Consider the following 8,593-nt stretch of genomic DNA (forward strand, 5'->3'; position numbering starts at 1 on the left):
AGATAGATAGATAGATAGATAGATAGATAGATAGATAGATAGATAGATAGATAGATAGATAGATAGATAGATAGATAGATAGATAGATAGATAGATAGATAGATAGATGCAGTAAAGGTTATTTGTACAAATGACAAATGTGAAAAGTTAGAGGACTACCATTAGCAGTCAAAGGTTATTCACACTGCGTGCTGCTGTTTATTCAAACTTTATCACATCACATCCAAAGGAAGAATGGCTGGGGTGGTTTGAGCATCTCACTAAATTGACCCTTCAATCCCTCCTGAATAATTTTCCAGGCACATTCCACTGGAACTAATTTCCAGGGAAGACCCAAAACTTGCTCACAAATTGTCTTTTGTCCTTAACTGAACCCCCCAAGATGAGCTGAAGAGTTTTGACAGGGGGAGAGATGCCTTGGCTTTTGACATTTTCATGCATTCAACATTTATTTATATAGGTTAATCCCATTGACCCTCGGGGACTCATTTACAAGAGACCTGATGTTAATAAAGAGTGATGACAACAATGGACAACAAAGACAACAATATACAATCATAAAGGATGCGTACAAATTGAGATTTTTTTTTAACAAATGAAAATAAAATTGTATTTAAAAGAAATTGTAACAACAACAAAAAACTGTTACATTGTAAAGCGATGTAGTAAACTAAAACCAGGAACATGTCTGCATTGGTTTTTCCCATAAACTTAGCAGACGTTTGAAGCCACTTAGAGAGATCAAGGTCGAGAGCTTCAGATCTTTTTGCAAGATAATCCAGGAAACAGGAGTAGAAGAAGGCCCTTTTGCCTAGTTCAGTCCTCACTGAGGGAACACTGCATGACCTTCCAGAATGAATGGATGAATGGATTGAAGGGTGTTTTTTTCTGTATCTACCATTCTCATACTTCCTCAATGATTCTTAAGTTGCTGACTTCAAGTATTTTTTATTGTGTAGCCTTGGGAAGGAGAGTTTAGCCATCAGACACCAGTGATTAGTTTAATCTGCTAGTACACATGCATACATATACAAGTAACATCCACAAGGGTCTATATTAGGGCCCTTGCTCTTTTTACTCTATAATAATCCAATCTGTGATCACCTTAAGTTCTTCTCTTACCATATGTACACAGATGATACTATTCTATACTCGTCAGCGCCCTCTCTGGATGCAGTACACTCATATCTTCAGTCTTATTCCAACACCTTACAGAATGCTCTCTGTGATTCAAAATTAGCCCTGAATGCTAGCAGAACCAAAGTTCTGTTGTTTTCCCATAATTCTGCAGTAACCATTCCTTCTATTAAAACACTGAATGGTGATATCATAGAACTTGTAGACACACACATATATCTTGATATTTGGCTGAATAAAGGTATTAATTTTAAACATCACCTTACATATCTAATAAAAAAGCTCAAATTTACTCTAAGTTTTTTGTATAGACTGAAATCATGTTTTTCTATTTCTTCCCGTAAGCAGCTTGTAACAAGTTTGCTTTGACCACAGCTGGATTACGGAGAGAATACTTTTTTTTTATTTTTTTGTTACAAAATGTCATTGAAAACAATGAGAATGTTTGGAAAACACTATAATCTACCTGATATGATTCTATGGTGTTATACTTAACTGGATTAATCAATTAGATTTGATTCTTGTTGTTTAGATCTGTAGTGCATGTACTGTACATACAGGATGTAAAAGCTCAGGATCCATGGTCAGTTGATCATTCACTAGCTTAGCAGCACACTGCAACAATCAATACCCAGTCTATTGGGTGACATGAGGTGACAAACCGATGAGCCAAGCGTAAACAGACTGCTGAGTTATTAGAGCTGTGGTTGAGGCATGTTCCTACTCCCTAACCCTAAGTTAATATAACTACTTTTTTTGTCATTTCAAAGTTAGTCACTTAAAAAAAATATATATATTTAAAACTTTGCTACAGCATTGCTTAATAGTGTGGATGCACAGTGCTGGGAATGTGTTAAAGATTAGGCCTGACAAAAACAAACTTGGGGTCAGTGAACCCTTCAGTTCTCCTCTCCTCTAAGAAAACATGTGCTCCTTTGTGGATATTTAGAAAATGTGGAAGCAGTTTGCTCTAAACTGAGTTAGAGTTTCAAGGTCGAGGTCAGGAGTTCTCCACCACCATGGGAGAAGAGGCAGGTGTGTGTGTGTGTGTGTGTGTGTGTGTGCTTCTTTTCTCATTAAATATATGATTTGTGTTTTTTTTATGGATAAACCTTAATATTTCAGTTTCTGATACCTTTGAACAGAGTGTAGTGAGAATATGCAATATAATACTTGTTAAGGAACGAATGTAGAAAAGTGAATGTACTCCATCCATCCATCTTTGCTCACTTCTTCCTTTTCGGGTCACAGGGGTCACTGGTGCCCATGTCCAGCTATCAATGTGGGAGAGGCAGACTGGACAGGCCTCCAGTCCATCACAGGGACTGAGTTTCCAATCAATCTAACATGCATGTTTTTGGTCTGTGGGAGGAAATCGGAATACCCGGAGAAAACCCACGCATGCACGGAGAGAACATGCAAACTCCACCCAGAAAGGCCTTCCAGCCAGGATTTCTTCTAGCAAACTTCTCACTGAGAGGCGGCAGCTTTACCAGCTGAGCCACTGTGTCACCCGTGGATGTACTCTGTGACGATAAATGAGTTTTCCAAGCTTTTTCCCAGCAGATCTCACCACCACCCCTTATTGTTCTTTACCCCTCTGCTGATATCCCTCCTGATTATGTTTCTTTGTAAAAGTGCTCATGAAGATGAGATGGGAGGACAAGAGTAACTGCATAATGCATCACCATTAAAGGGTGAAAGTGAACCTAGATGTTGCTTTCTCTGTCTACTTTTCCTTTTCTCAACGTTCCTGTCTTCCTCTAAGCTTCTTTTGCCTCTCACATTATATATTTTACAGATGATGGTTCCAGTCAACAGGTGAGGGTTTCCCTCACAATGTTTTTATTACAGGGCTGTATTTTTTTTTTTTTTTTTTGGTTATATTTCACTACTTGTATTATTTGTTTTTAGTCAATTCCTATTTATCTGACAGCTTGATAAGTACACACCCTGCACATACTTCACACACTTGAGTAAATAAATCAGCAAAAACTTTAAGCCTTTTGAACTGTCTGAATGGGACACCGTCTAACATTCATGTTACTCTTCAAACATTTGATGCTTCAAAAAAAAAAAAAAAAAAAACAGAAATATGGTTTCAAGTTTTATCATTTGCTTCATCTTCCAACATCCATCCATCCATTTTCTTCCGCTTATCTGGGGTCAAGTTGCGGGGGTAGCAGCCTAAGTAGGGAGGCCCAGACTTCCCTCTCCACAGCCACTTGGGCCAGCTCCTCCGGGGGAATCCCAAGGCGTTCCCAGGCCAGCCAAGAAACATAGTCCCTCCAGCGTGTCCTGGGTCTTCCTCTGGGTCTCCTCCCGGTGGGACGTGCTCGGAACACCTCACCAGGGAGGTGTCCAGGAGGCATCCTAACCAGATGCCCGAGCCACCTCAACTGGCTCCTCTCAATGTGGAGAAGCAGCAGCTCTACTCTGAGTCCCTCCCGGATGATCGAGCTTCTCACCCTATCTCTAAGGGAGAGCCCAGACACCCTGCCAAGAAAACTCATTTCGGCCGCTTGTATCCGTGATCTCGTTCTTTCGGTCACAACCCAAAGCTCATGACCATAGATGAGGGGCAGGACCGCCTCCCCGACCCGGAGAGGGCAATCGACCCTTTTCTGGCTTAAGACCATTGCCTTGGATTTGGAGCAACTGATCTTCATCCCGGCCGCGTCACACTCGGCTGTGAACCGCTCCAGTGAAAGCTGTAGATCACGACCTGATGAAGCCAATAGGACCACATCATCTGCAAAAAACAGAGAAGTGATCCTAAGGCTACCGAAATGGATCCCCTCAACACCTTGGCTGTGCCTAGAAATTCTGTTCAAAAGTTATGAACAGAATCGGTGACAAAGGGCAACCTTGGCAGAGTCCAACTCTCACTGGGAACAAACCGGACTTACTGCCTGCAATGCAAACCAAGCTTTGACACAGTGATCTTCCAACAGTTTATTTTATTTTTTACCTCAGTGGACTACTTCACAGTCCTCATAACCAATTGAAGTGGTACATCATTTTTTGTTTTGTTTTTGCTAAATCTGCCTTTCATAGGCCTTTTAACTGCATTGATGATATTAATAACATTATAATATTTAGTTTAATTGCTACTTTGAGTGGCTTAAATGTGTGATATGTCTATACATAAATATACTGCATACTGATTGGCTGCCAAACTGATTGCTCTTCCAGCCTCTGCACTAATAAACCCAGTGTTGTAGTCAAGACCACCTAACCCGAGACCAAGTCAAGAGCAGAGTTTACTGAGACCGAGACAAGACCAAGACTTTTGGGGTCCAAGACCAAGTCGAGACCGAGGCAGGGCGAGACCAAGTCGAGACCAAGACCTCAAGTCTTGGAGCTCAGTCTTTTCACAGATTATCTGTCGTATACTATACATTCACGACATAGTGACATTTTTAACAAATGTGTAAAAAAAAAAAGTAACTTTTGTAATAATATTTTTTTAAAGTTACTGCAACTTTAATTTTGCTTTTGATTGAATGTATAAGCTTTTGTACATTTTCAAAGCTACATAACAAAGAAATCAGACATTCAGTGATTTTTGCACAATTATTTTCATGTCATGTGACCCACTGACACAAAGCTTATGTTAAACTTCTCTACTAGACCTGACAGACGAGGCACCTTCATTTATTTCTCATTTTAAAGCATTTTTTAATTTTACATAATTCATTTGTTCAAAAATCATGGTTTTTGTTCAATAACTAATTAGAACATGCTTTAAAATGAGAAATAAATGATGGTGTCTTGTGTGTCAGGTCTACTAGAGTAGTTTAAAATTAGTTTTGTGTCAGTGCGTCAAATGATGTAAAATACATACATTTTTGTTTCTGAAGAGTGTTTGGTTCGGCAATTAGTTGATGGTCCCTAAGCATACCATTACATCTCGAAGGAGGAGCAGAGCCACGTGCGAGTGAAAGGGGGTGGGCGTGACAACAGCAACAAAAACATGTATTTAGCAATGAGTCACGTTATCACTTGTATTTGAGCCAGTACGTGTTGCATCCAATAAAAACAAAGATGTTAAATAAACTGAACAATGTTCTGGCAATTTAGTGATATTTCCACAGTTGTGGTCTTGACTGGTCTTGAAATAAAATCCCGAGTCCTCAATGTTCGAGACCGAGAAAAGACCGAGACCAAATGCGGTCGAGTCGGAGACCACTAAAAAGTGGTCTTGAGACGTCTCAAGACCAAGACCGGTCTCGAGTACTACTACACTAAAAAAACCTGCTTTGTTGCAAAAGAAGAAGCTACTCATCTGTCTATATTGTCTGCTATAATCAAGGTCAAGGTTTCTTTATTATCATTCACAACTCATGCGGTACATGTGGTGGAAGGAAACTATGTACAGGGTCCCAGTTACATCCAACAGAAGTATTCATTCAGCCTGTATTTTGACAGGTTAATCCCAATGAGCCTCAGGGACTCATTTACAAGAGACCTGATTTTAACAAAGAATGATGACAGCAGGAGACAACAACATACAACAACAGACTATCAAAAAAGAGGCATACAGATTTTTTTTAACAAATTAAAATAAAATGGCAACCAACAGGACAGTCAAAAAGGGAAATAAAGTAGCGAAACAAAAAAACAGCTAGATTATGAGGCGATGTAGAAAACTAAAAACAGGAACATGTCTGCATTGCTTTTTGCCAAAAACTTAACAAATATTTAAAACCACTTAGATAGATCAAGGTCAAGAGCTTCAGATATTTGTGCAAGATATTCCAGGAAACAGGAGCAGAGTATAAAATGTAAAAGAAAAACAGTAATAAGATCTAAGATTTGAACTAAGAAATATGCTAACCTAGGAATATGCTAAGCACTAATAGTACAAAACAATGCGCCAAAACAACAGCAGCACGAACACGAGTCTATGTGAGCAGATGAGGACGAATAAACTTAGCAGCATGAAATAAATCAGCAGCATGACATCAGCAGCATGGATAGTCAGCAGCAAATATCAACAATCAAGTAGTATTACTGTTTTTTTTTTTTTTTCACAGTGATTATCCTGGTTAGAGATTCATGACTCTAACAGCCTTAGGGTAGAAGCTGTTCCTCAGTTTAGTGATTCTGCTCTTAATGCTCCTCAACCTCCTGCCTGAGGGGAGCGGGGAAAAAGTGTGTGTGTGCTGGGTGAGTGGGGTCCTTCATGATGCAGGTGGCCCTCTTCATGCATCTGGAGGTGTAGATGTCTGTGATGGTGGGGAGACTGATTCCAACAGACTTCTGTGCAGCCTTCACCACTCTCTGCAAAGCTTTTCTTTCTGCAGCTGTGCAGCCTCCATGCCACACGTTGATTCTGGAGCACAGGATGCTCACCACTGCACACCTGTAGAAAGAGATGAGGACTGAGCTTCTCAGACCAGCTTGCCTCAGCTGCCTGAGGAAGTAGAGTCTCTGAAGTGGTCTTCGTTGAAAGTGTAGAACACAAAGTAAACTGTGGATGCTGCTATATAATCTGCTGCATGAGTCTTAGTTCCTTAAACACCCTCTTCTGAATATCTGTAGTGATCTTTCAAAGTCAGTTTTATAAAAAAAATCATTGCAAAGACACAACAAAAAGCTCCAATTAGAGTCCTCTGTTGTTGCTGATGTAAAACGTCACACATATCGTGGACGTTGCTGCACTGATTGTCATCAAATTATAGCACCATCACAGTAATCTCTTGTAAGTGTGAACCCAAACATGCAGGGCCTTAGAATGGGCTCAATAAGGAAATTAACAATGCGCATAATCCTCATCGAGTCCTTAAAACCATTGGGTCTGAAAACACCTTACTCTGCTGTCCCGAGATGGTTCTGGTGAGCTTCAGGTCCTCTCTAACCACAACAATATATGTTACTTTTTAAAAACTACTTGGCTCTGCACCCTGAATCAGTCAGTTGTTTTTTGACTGAAGAATAACTGAAAATTTGCCGTGGAAATGTTAAATCACCTAAAAGCTCGAATAAGGTAATAGCACAAATATAGTTGATCCTTTCTTTCACTTCTGTCTTCAGTTCCTTTTTTCCCACTAGTTGAAACTGTAATAACTGAATCAAACTGTTTTATTGTTTAAATGTTTTGAATAGTTATTTTGAATAGAAATTAAACTTTAAAGAAAAAAAGTATTTTGCCATTTGCTTTTTAACATTATTACTAAATCTTAAAGTTAGTAATAATTGTTTCTCTAATGCTATTTTTTTCCATAAATGAAAACATATTGAAACACGACATCAACATGTTCACTGGTGGAATCTGTGTCAACTTCTGTGATCTTTGAGTCTCTTTCATTTCCGTTGTTCTTCTCCAAAAATTCAGTGCTGCAGCTTGTGTAACACCTGATGGTTCAAAGGTCAACAAAAACAATCATTACTGAGGTCAAAGGTTACGTGGCTCTTTTAAACAATTTCTTCTAACTCCAGGGTAGCAGCAGAGGCCCCTTCTCAACCTTGCACATCCATCATTCTTACTTCACTTTCAACAGGATGACTGTGATTACAACTGACTAACACAAGAGGAGGACAACATTTTGTGTGACCTCTGATTAAATATCAGTTTAAAACAGAAAGAGTGTGAAAACTACACTTTGAAATGTATTCAAATCACCAACAACATATTGGGGTTTGCTCGGAGCTCATCTTTCAGAAGCGCAAACTTATTATTTATAGGCCAAAAAAAAACTAAATCAACTTTTATCTTAACTGTTTCTTAGTATGTATATTTTTGTGTTATTGGTGTAGTTTGTATAAGATAGAACACAAAGCAGTAAATAAACATTTTTAAAAAGATGCACGCGTTTTCACAACAATTTTGTTTGTCTTTTTAAAACAAGGTATTTTGGGTGGTATATTAACACAATGTTTCCACTGCAAGAACCATAGACAAAAACAAGGTACCGTTGAACAAATTTATCTCAGAAAACTGCCGTGGTATGGATGATGTACTTGTGGGGATCTGTGCCTGCCCTGCTGTACTGTTTGCCCCCTCACCAGGTGTTATGTATTTTGGTAAATAGCGTCTCCCCTTTAAATGATTGAGTCCCCTGTGTCTTACTAGGGGAGCATTAAGTGTACTAGTTACATCATCGCAATCCTTCCTACATGTCGTCGTTGCCTCCAGTACTTATTCGAGTGGGCCTTGTAAGTAGAGTCGCTGTCCCATCAGCATCTTTATGTTTTCCTTGTGGATAATAAATCACTTTTGTTTAATTATCTGATTTGCCACCGAGTCTTGCTTGCACCTTGGGTTTCAAGACAACCAAATTGTGACAATACTATTACAACTACATGACATTTCTAAAATTACAAAAAAAAAAAACTAAAAAAAAAAAACTTAGCAGTTCTGTGCATTAAAAAACTCCAAAAACAATTCATTAGAAAATGTGCAAATAAAAAAAAAACCATGACAGGGATTGAAAAAAAATGTAATAGCTAA

Source organism: Nematolebias whitei, chromosome 1 (assembly GCF_014905685.2).
Source record: "Nematolebias whitei isolate Nwh7 chromosome 1, NemWhi1, whole genome shotgun sequence".
Lineage (NCBI taxonomy): Eukaryota > Metazoa > Chordata > Actinopteri > Cyprinodontiformes > Rivulidae > Nematolebias > Nematolebias whitei.